This window comes from Amblyomma mixtum, chromosome 5 (assembly GCF_055824585.1).
Source record: "Amblyomma mixtum isolate Tamu chromosome 5, ASM5582458v1, whole genome shotgun sequence".
In the NCBI taxonomy this organism is placed as follows: Eukaryota; Metazoa; Arthropoda; class Arachnida; order Ixodida; family Ixodidae; genus Amblyomma; species Amblyomma mixtum.
In genome coordinates this window covers 27,725,746-27,736,210 of record NC_143016.1, presented here as the reverse complement: position 1 = coordinate 27,736,210, position 10,465 = coordinate 27,725,746, and the positions used below count along the sequence as shown (strand labels likewise).

The 10,465-nt window shown below is 45.1% G+C and overlaps 1 protein-coding gene across 1 annotated transcript in view; it reads left to right on the top strand.

The window, feature by feature from the left end:
- Window positions 1-9,257: 9,257 nt before the first annotated feature.
- The window catches only part of LOC149341603 (techylectin-5A-like), a 28,545-nt gene continuing 27,337 nt past the window's right edge, over window positions 9,258-10,465 (top strand). The window contains exon 1 of the mRNA XM_089543706.1: window positions 9,258-9,406. The gene's annotated coding sequence lies outside the window, so the exon portion shown is untranslated. The remainder of the gene's footprint in view (window positions 9,407-10,465) is intronic.

Below are 10,465 nucleotides of genomic sequence, written 5' to 3'. Positions count from 1 at the left end.
CTAGACAAAGGCCGGTGGAGTCTGTGGGAGAACGAAGCATTTCGCCCATGTGCATTGCGATTAGAACAAACTGCAGTAGTCAAAGCTACTATCATAGAAGCAACTTCGAATCGTAGGTGACCGGGCAAAAAGGACACGGACAAGGCAACAAACACTCAAGACAGGACGGTCAAATGTTCAGGGGTACCCCCCAAATATTTGCGGGTTCCCCTAACTATTGACCAACACTGTTCCCACTTCGAGTTATTGAACAATTCGATCTCGCCCTACCTTAAGCTTGCTGTGCCGGTTAACTCAGTTGGTAGAGTGACTTATCCGATGGTCCCGATCTCGAACCCCGGACAAGGACGAATTTTTTTTTAACTGCGAAATTTTGGGGAAACTCTATAGCTTTTTCTTGTAGCCATATGGCTGCGCTTGGGTGGATGTCAATGAGTAATTACACCTCCATTACAACACAGAAAGGGCGTTGAAAACTGCCAACTTTTTCATTGCCAAGAAACCGAGAGCGATGTAAACCTATGACGCCGGAACACATCACAATCAGGCTGCTGCTTGCTCCTTTCAGAATATATTGCGAAGACAGTCATCCACGAGAGAAGCGGACTTTTTGCGCAAACCAGTGTGCTTTGATAGACGTATTTTGTAATGTACTGCTGAACCACGTGGACAAATACCTGATAACAAAGCCACACTTTTGTGGCCCTGCCGAATAGAAGAATGGCCGAAGAGATGAATGCTCCAGGAACGGCTTTATAAACCACTTCAAACATGTCACGCTGACGCTGACCAAGAATATTTTAGGATCGATACTGCGCTACGAAAGTTCAAAAGGTCACTTCTGAAAACGCAACATTTCCTCGTCGCCCTTTAAAAAAATTAAATGAAACTCTGAGAACGTTTAAATATACGCTTTTTCTATCCACACAACTAGAAAAACAGATACAAATGCGGGTTTTTCTTTTAAAATATTTAGATGGCAGTAGGAGTGATAAATTGAATGTCAAAATACAAGAAAATATTTTCACAAAATATATATTCATGCGCAATTATTCTAGTTCAGTCAATACTACTCACATTTAAGAATATGAATGTAAATGTTCGTGGTTCTAATAGCAAGTTATTTTGTAAATGCACCTTTCTCAAACCACCACAACACAGATATCGTTTTTCTTCTAAGTTCAAATCGGCATAATATTTTTTTAAATATAACATAGCGTGCTTCACGAAAACTTATTAATCAAACATCCAGGAAGGTTTCTATTTTGTTGTCACACAGAAGCTGAGAACCATAAAAAAAAATCCTCATCCGCACTCCACGCGGTTGCATCCCCCATAAAAAGAAGAAACAAATGATTCAGATCATTCCATACGGGTCACCTTAAAGAGGCAGCGTTGTTTTTTTTAATAAGATGTAAGGGGCGAAGAGTCACGGCTACAGTAGGAAATAACTGGATCCTTGACAGGGCAGCAGCATCCTGTAAGATCAACAGGCCTTGCCTCGACGAGACACCTCCGCTGTCTTTATCTGTTTACTTTGTTGCCGAAGCCCTAAATCTAGGCTTCACCACATGGCATCCATTTGTGCTTTTTCTGAGCTTGTTTTAGTTTTGCATCAGCAGACCCCAGCTGCAAAGTCAGGTTAGGCGAAATCTTGACCAAGCTGAAAAACAGGGCTTGGTAAAGCAATCCTGAAAAACAAGCACACACGAGATATCAAAAAGTATTTCATTATTAATAATATTAAGAATGAATATTAAAGAAAAATGAGCATACCTGCTGTTCGTGAGCAATCGTGGAAGCCTTAGTCCTATTTATTTTTTTTTATCTGCGTACTCGTTATTTGTACAAACACCCTTCATGTGGGCGTTCAATCCTTTTAGAGTATATACTGAATACTGATCCTCTGCAAGTCATATAGGCCCAAACTAAACCGGATTAAAAAAAACTGAAATCAATTAATGCAGGCTCCAAGCCAGTGCTTCCAAACCAAAGGACGACAACTCAGAGGTTCGATATCATATTCCAGCGACTATTCAGTCGGAGGGAATTAAATTCATCATGCTTACAAACAAATAAATCAACAAATATGTGTGTACTTGTTGCTGTAAACAGGTATCGTCGGGCGCATGTTTAATGTCTGCTTTAAAAAAGTGTGAAAAGTTATGCTTCAAAAATTTTTTCCGGTTACTTCCACTTGCTTCACAGTACTCAGCTCAGCCATGGTAGTGTTGGTAATGTGAGAATTCAGGCCGTTAAAAGAAGCGCATTGAGATAATTATGGGAGACACGCCGGCAGAAATTTTATACGCTCTTACTGATCAGCAGGCCACTCGATAAATTCTCAGAACGAGAACGCAACGGAAGAAAGTGGTAACTGCATTAGCAGGAGCATTTCACGAAACTCCTGAGAAGAAGAAAAAGAAAGAAGTTTGCCAAAAATCATAAAACCGGCAGCAATAGAAATAATGGAGGCAAAGGCGTTTGACGGAGTTTGGAAGCCAGGTGCTAGAAGCTAACTTAGCACGCTCGTTCGACGAAGACGAAAGGCACGATGGCGCGTCTCACGAGAGCTCTTTGATGCTGGCGGGACGAAATGAAAACGCGCGCCTAATGAACCGAACTTCTGTGAGAAAGAGCGAGGTCTCAGAGGAGTTTTTTCTATTGCTGCAGGCTCCGTACCGTAAGCATCTGCGTGCCAAAGCAAGCATGCTCGCTGGCCCTCTTAGGGAAAATGCAAGGCTAAAAGAAGGCCGGCATCGGAAATGACATTACGAGCCATGGCGAGTCCTCCAATCACCTGGCACCCGCCTTAATGATTCACTTCGCTGTCTTCCACGTATTCTCGGATCCTCGTAATCCAGACCATGCTGTCTAGTTGACGAGAAAAGGCACGTCGTTTGGAACGACGAACTTCGCACTTGTGGCCGATGAGGACTATCGCTTTGTCGATGAAGCTCTACCTCGCGACGCTAGTAGCGCTTTCACCAGCGTCTTTTTTTTAGAGAGCGCAGCTTAGAGTGCTTCCGAGTTCATAAAATTAAGAAAGTTTGCATTGAGCAAAAGCGACAGTCGGCGATCAGGACGAAATTTTTCTTGTGAATAAACGCGCCGCCCATGTGCGAAGGAGCCGCTTCGCGCGAAGTTATTAATTCGCAGAATAAAAAAAAAATTCTGACCGTGCCTTTTCCTAGCGCAAACTATTGCCTCACTTCACTTCTTTAGTGCGTCGACTTTTGTATCTACAAGTCCTTCAAAGCTCAAACTCAGATATATCATTCTATCTTATATAACCAGCAGAAGAATGCGGCCGTTTTTGTGATTCAGTGAAATCGTCCACGCCATGGCGACAACGACACTGTCTTGCCTAGATGAAGTCGCTCTCATATATATAACTACAGTTTTACACCGCTAGCGCTTTGAAAATAAGCACACACCCGCTCCTATGTGGCTTCCACGAGCATTCACAAGTATGGAAAGCTGAACGAGCTAGGAAGCGTTCATTTTGTTTTCACAGCTAAGAGGGCGACAGCTCATGTGTCCTTCAGCAAAACTTCTTGTGGGCTAGTTGGTAAGCCTTTCAGAGGAAGCCTTCTTCTTCCTTGTCCGTTGTCCTTCTTTGCGCTGGTTCCTCTGAAGTCATGTGTCCTGTTCGTTTCTGCTGTTCTGTTTGTGTAGCACTGTGGAAACAAAATGAGCATTGACAACAGCTCAACAGCAGACGGAAGGTGCGCAAATGAGCACAGTGGGACTCAGGGAGGTAAGGTTTTGGGTCGCGCAAAGATAAACCAGTGGGGTCCACCGCTAAGTCAGCGTCAATCTATAGCCGCCACCTTTGAAATGCTTCATTACACTGGCGTTATCGTTCCTGACTATCGGCACATCCCCGTCGGACAGGCCGGGCAGTATGCAGTATCTGGTGTACACTGTGGACGCAGTGACAATGCTCCGCAATGCACTGTGCCACTGCAGCGGTAGCCTAGTGGTGCAGCACCCACATTGCATGCTGGAGTTCCTCAGTTCGGCTCTCAGTAGCGCCAAGAGCCTTTCATAATTTCCTGGATGGTACTAGCACACCCAGGCCTTGTGCTCAGGGCTGCTTGTACTCTTATCGATCTTAGAGTTCTCTCCAAACTGGTTTTTCCCATTTCCACAACCAGCCACAGGCACCGAAGGAAAGCGATCCGTTAGGAGTTCTGTGCGAAAGTCTAGATGGAACGTTCTAAAAGGCATGGTGGCACGTCACTATACTTCTCGCCAAAGCCGTCCACGATCCTAACCAAAGGACTCTACTGAGGTAAGACATCAGCCCTCGCGGTATTGGAGTTGCATAAAATCTGGCGGGTGTCTCTCCCTCGGTGCGTGAAGCGCGGTGTCGTTAGAGATCTAGCTTACATTTTGCGACACTATGCTGCATGTCGGGAGTAGAATGGATGGCAGGAGACTAAAAAATTACGACCTTGTACAAGAACTGCGAGCGTGCCTTCGAGCAGCGCCGAACACCTAAAGTGCCCCGGTGACTTCTGGTCGGCGAGCACAAAACACCTTTTTCATTAAAATTGTGTATAGAGCAAATATTCACAGCCTCAATCTTCAAGATCAAAGACCCCAACCGGCTTGTGAACTCTCGGATATTCCTGGTGGCACTGGCTTTCTTGGCCGAAGAGCATGTCATTGCACTCCTAGTCCTTTCGTGGACTTTCTAATTACGACCATTAGAGATTTCTCAAGAAAATTCTCTTCGCTTCCTACTTCCATTACTTGTTGAATGACGTATTTGCTCTGCTAAACCCTTAAAGGTCTGTATTCGCTCTGCTATACCCTTGCTGCTCTGTACTAATAGCGACTATTAGAAATTTCTCCCCCCCCCCCCCCCCCCAAAAAAAAAAAAAAATGCTCCTTCCTTCCTACTTCGTTTTCTTGTTCAATCGCTGATTGAATTTTAGCGATGCGAGAGAAACAGAGTTGTACGAGAAAGCAATTTCGCGCCTGAAATTTAAATTATCATAGGGCTTTTAGTGGAGAATAAATTTAAGCTCGTAATTCAGTTTATATGGCGTTAAAACTGTGTTAATGAGGAGCCTTGTTACAGACAAAAAAAGGGTGAAAGTTTCCAGAAGTAGAAATTTAGTTAGCTCTAACAACGACAAGAAGGTAGGCTAAAAAGGAAACTTTCGACCTTTGATTCACAAAATTGGGCTCAACAACATTTTTTTTTTGTTCTTCGTTAGAAAGACTACAAAAAGCATAAGATCAAGACAGAAAACACTTTATGCCCACGAGATTCCACATCCTGGTGAACATTGGGCCACGTGGATTTTTGTTAATACACGTGCTTCTTCGCTAACAAGGTCAGGCTGCGCGCGATATTTGAAACACGTAGAGTAAAATCATATTACGGTCGACCGTCGAACATGTGCGCTTCTGTTTTTTTGTATATTTTTTCTCAGCTACTAAAAGAATTTCTCCAGAAGATTTAAAGGAAACAGTATGTCATTGAGCTGAAATTATAATCAGGGTTTTCGCCCCAATGGTGCTGAAGTAGGGAGCGCAGTACTGAAGAAGTGTAGGAGTGGATTGAGGAAAGCCTCACGCAGCACTTCTCCGTCGCTGACGACGTTAAATGCGCCCGCAGCGTAGCCACTCCCGAAAATGAGCTAGCTTTAGTATTTTATACCTCTTGAGAACTGGCTCATTTTTCTCTTTCTTTCAAACATCACGCAGCCAAAAATAGGACATGCCGCGAAAAGAACTGAGGCGAATTCTAGGGAGCCAACTTCTGCGTGAAGGACACGGACGTACAGCCCCCGTCAAAAGTATAAGGGCCAAGGGGTTTATTTCTAACCTGTTTAGCGTGGCTCCCTAGCACATCAAACAGTCCAAACCTTGGGAGGATTGAGGACGCAAAGCCATTCCTCTTTCGAGAGACTACTGTCGCTGAGGGTGCATAACAAGGCATGCTGCAGGCCTCACAGGCAAACCCCTTCGGCTGTATACTTTGGACGGGAGGGTGTACTTCTGAAGTGTATAACTATACTATAAGAAAAGAACAAGGACGATTTGTACGCTACTTCTCAACGATCAAAGCTGAAATTTGGGCGAGCGGCTAAATGTTCAATGAGCGTCATCAGCGCAAATAAAGACTGGGCGTAGACGGGAACTGACATGCCTTGACTGCCAACTGAATATGTTTCCATCTACGTCCTGTCCTTATTTCTGTTACTGACGCACAATGAACTCTCATCGATCATCTGCGTGTTTCGGTTAAGAGCCCTGACTGCCACACGAAGCCTTCTTTAAGGCTTGCCCCAATTGCCCCATTTACTTGCCCCAATGAGCGAAAACCCGTCTCTGTGTGTGTGTGATAACACTCGGCGTTACTCATAAAAGATGTCGCCCTCGTGCATCCTGGCAGGTGGCGGTCAAAGGAATGATTGATCGAGCGAGCTTGCTCGGGAGAAACAGGATCGCACAAGCCCTGCCAGCGGCAGCACCTCTCATCCCAGCGCGGCGGCGCACCGCCTGCTACACCACTGCGCCAGGAGTGTTATGAGGGGGGCTCCATTCGATATATGAATGTTTAAGTAGAGAAAGACCAATTCTGCATATATGTGCATTACGCCATTAGCTGCCGGGCTGCGGTATGGCAGCGACTGCCTTCGTGAAGTTAGCGCGCAGATCAAAAGGCCGTACCTCCTCTGGCGGCCACGTAGAACCATGAAGAGGTACAATTACCAGCTGCTACAATTACCAAAGTGAGCGGGCGGGCTTACGCGCTCTCGCACGTATGCAGTCTTTAGAGTCTCTGTCGACTTTTTTTTTTTTTTTGTCGTTGGTCGGCTCGAACAGCAGATAACGCTCGTTTATAGCCGCCGTGGTGGTTCAATGGTCAATATATTCAGCTGCTAAGCCGAAGGTCGTGGGATCGAATCCTAGCTGCAGCGGCCGCTTTCATGTGAAGGCGAAAGGCAAAATCTCTGGTGTGAGATGTGAGTGAACGTTAAAGAACACCGAATGGTACTACAGCGTCCCTCATTGCACACGTGAAGCTTCTGACGCTAAACCCCACATGCCAGAACGCTTGTTGATAGTGAATATGGTACAGTCTTCACCAAATAGGTAACATACAGCGAGAAAGAAGGAGCAGACATGAGGGAGCAAGGGGATGTATGACCAGAGGATATGTTAAAGGTGTTAGGTTGTCTAGGTAATGCATTATTCACGTATAAAATGTGTCCATTTTCTCTTGAAAAATGTGTTATTTTTATTGTCCTCCTATCTTTCTGGATGTTTTTATTCTTGTCTTGTTTTCTCATCCTCTTCGTCATTTTCCTCCTCTTCCTTCCCGTCTTTGTTTCTGCACGTATCGCTGTAATGTGGGTGTTAGTTCACTGTAGCTGCGTTTCCAGCCCGACCGCGAAAAATAATGCAGTGTCAAAATACACTCGCCTCAAGCTGCCACGCACGGTGCCTGGGGCAGGCATCACGTCAAACATGCATCCTCGTCCGGTTTCAGCCTTCATCAACGATGTATTACTTTGACTACCGGCGTCAGGTCCCCCATGACGAGAATGCCTGGGCCTTCGCAATGCTCAACGTCTTTGATGAGGCAACTTTTTATAGTCGAGCGGAAAATCACCTTTTTTTAGCATCAAGGCGGCGATCGTTAAGTACATGCTGTAATTTTCGCGGAAAAAACCTTGCTCAGCGCTCGTGGTGTTCGTCTCTCGTCTCTTGTGTCCTCGTCTTTTGCTGCGCTACAGTGTATTGGTACTATGCACCAACAAGCCCAAAAAGCCACGCTACTCAGCAAGAAGTTGTGCAATAACGTAGTGACCATAAAATCAAAAGGTTATGGCTTGGAGCGTTATTAGCCCATTTCGCAACTGCATGTGGTCTCGCAGGTCGCTGTCTTTTTTTATTATTTATTTATTTCTCAGGATACGTCTAAGAGAAGGCCGAGGTGGTCACCATTCAGCCGGCAGAGCACTATACAAGCGGTGCTTCTAGAGGGAAAAAATGCAGGCCGTGCAAGGTGTTGAAGGCTTTTGTATCCAGCCAGCTAGTTGTTCTCTGTGATAGGTTTGTTGTCGAACGTAAATTACCAGCTTGCACAAACATTGACGGCGAGGTGAGCTCTAGGTGAACGTAGCGGATGCCACAGCTGGGTCCGGCGAACGCTTGCATGTTTATCGGCGCTTAAACTTTTTTAGGTTTGATCGCAATATCTGCCTACTCAAAAGAAAGAACACAATGGGCAAGAAGAGATCGAACACTGTCAATTTGTTCGTGTCCCGTGCTCTTACTAACTAGAAACCATGATCAAATCCAATATACCTGTAATACGAACTAACACTGCTAATAACAGCTGCCCGAGCTAAAAGTAACCAAGCTTCTAAAAGAGACGAAGTGTCCTAGCCCACTGAAACCAGCTGAGGGCTATTGAGAGTCGCGTGGCCTAGTCTGCGGTAGTCTTTTATTCTCCCAAAGTGAAGAATTAGTAAAAATAAATTAGCTCAATTTTTAAGGTGAAAGCCTTTAATGGCTCATACTGTCGTCCGTTAACAAAGCCTGTCACACGCGTTTAACTCAGGAACTAAAAAAGATAGAAGAAAACCAATGGTTGCTTCAGATAGAGAAGGAAAAAATGAACATAGAAGCCATGTTTGATGACTGTGCATTAATTAGTTAATTAAGTATAGGCAAAAATGTCGAAATTGCGTCGAAATAGCGCAGACGTCGATATTGCCACACTGCTGACACTCTGCAGGCGCCACCTGGTGGCCGAACCTTGGCTCCCAGCGCGTGCCCGAGCGTCGTCTTTGTCTTGCATGAGCTCAGCGGTTCGGCGAGCCTCTTCTGAGAATACGGCTGTGCTTCCCGCTTCCTGCTGCGTTTGTCAATGACAATATAGCCACGGGAACGGTATGACGTCACATCCACCGGAAGTCGTCACGGCATAGTGAATAATGTCACACAATGGTCGTAAAAAAGTCGGATTTGTGTTGAATTAGATGGAAAAATGTGTAATTAAGCGTAATTAACACTTAAGATCCCCGAAAGATGTATAATTTTGGTATCGATACAGCCTCGGGAACGGTGCGACGTCACATCCACCGGAAGTCGTCACCGCATAGTGTTCTCGGCTTTCGCCTCTCAACACTTTAGTTGCCAAAGTGTCCTCGCAATTTTTTCATTAATAACCTCAGGTATAGAGCGTCAATTCATAAGTTTTAGACAGTATTAAAAAGATGTGACTGAAGTGGTTGCCCATGGTACCATTTCAGCAGCTTTTTTTTATTATTATTACCTTCATTAACAGAAAGCTACCACTTGACAACCGCTGGCGCATACCTCAGGCCCAGTGCCCACTGATGCCCCGTCGGGGACCGTGCTCGAAAGAGAAGTAAGTTTTGTGTTCTTAGACGTTTCTCGGTACTCTGAAGCAGCACCGCTGTCATGCGGAGGCTTTTGTATTGTCCGAGTTACCTTTTAAATCTGATAAAAAAAAAGCTACTTTACTTATTTGATCCCTTCGTCCAAACGTTTCAGCCCGCTAATTTTCAAGACTGTCCGCAACTTCCGAACTGACACTTTATTCCTGATTCCAGTTAATTAAAAAGTTACCTAATTACTCTTCACTAATTAATTAACTTTCTAGGTTGAAAAGATACTGCAGATTAGGCCACTCGACTCTCAACAGCGCACTGCTGGTTTCACTGGGTTAGGACACTCCTTCTTTTTCAAAAGCTTTGTTACATTTAATTCAGCTTCCAAGCACCCTTGTCCTTTTTAGGGGCGGCATCGGCTACTTGTACTTAAATTCATTGCTTTTTGCAGCAGAGACAACGACTGATGAAGACAACGACAGCAAAAGCATAGCGCAAGAGACTGGCAGTTAAACGCAACCCCTGCGTCCCGATTCTTGGCCGATCCCCCACTGTTAATATGTGCCATCTTTTGAAAGGCTAACAACAACAAAAACGCGCGGGATGTCCGGCTGCGGCGGTGGCTGATCTGTTCGTGCAACCGTGGGTTTGAATCTTACTCTCGGCTATAGTGTTTTATTCGTGTGTTAAGTCATCTTCCCGCCTGACGCCCACTGTTACGGTTGCACTCTCCGGTAGCGATGTTGATACTGTCACAGCTTCTCAGCTCCTGCGCTGGAGATGGATTTCTAATTTGTCGGAGTGCTGTAATTGGTACTTGGTGATCATGTGACACCGGTGACGCCATGACTGTCTCGACCAATCGGGTCATTTTGCTTTGTTCATCGGCACGGTTTTGGTGCGACGACACCTGTATGCTATGACATTAAAAATTGAATAAAGTTAACATAAATGCAGTTAAATTCAATTCAGTTGCTACCTGCCTTCAACAGCTTGTTGCCCACAATCGAGGACGGCAGTCTTCCAACGCCAAGTTTTACCGGCTAGAGAAGGACTTTTTACAAAGTCTCACGGCT